This window comes from Tachypleus tridentatus, chromosome 13, assembly GCF_004210375.1.
Source record: "Tachypleus tridentatus isolate NWPU-2018 chromosome 13, ASM421037v1, whole genome shotgun sequence".
NCBI classification, from domain to species: domain Eukaryota; kingdom Metazoa; phylum Arthropoda; class Merostomata; order Xiphosura; family Limulidae; genus Tachypleus; species Tachypleus tridentatus.
Genome location: NC_134837.1, coordinates 263,338,901 through 263,339,212, shown reverse-complemented (window position 1 = coordinate 263,339,212; position 312 = coordinate 263,338,901). Strand labels below are relative to the sequence as shown.

The 312-nt window shown below is 28.8% G+C and overlaps 1 long non-coding RNA gene across 4 annotated transcripts in view; it reads left to right on the top strand.

Annotated features, from left to right (window-relative positions):
• LOC143239736 (uncharacterized) overlaps positions 1-312 on the top strand; it is a 570,827-nt gene that overhangs the window by 361,525 nt on the left and 208,990 nt on the right. The window lies entirely within an intron of this gene.

Here is a 312-nt window from a genome sequence, read left to right as displayed (position 1 = left end):
AGAAACGCATTCTGTTATTATGTAAATATTGATGTTCAACGTTGATATACCTTCTTCAAATGACTGTATACAGAAATCTTATTTGCGAATTTCATGGGAATAGCTGTGTCAGTGTACTTTTCGTTCCACATACTTCACTGTTACACAATAAATGTAAATTGGAATTATGACAAAGACACTGACTATTCACTTATATTTAAATATTTCGATTTGTTTAACATTATAAAGATTACATTGATAAAAGCACGAAATAAACGACAGCTTTCGTTAAGCCTAAATACCAATGGTTATTCTAGGGTTAAAAAATAATTA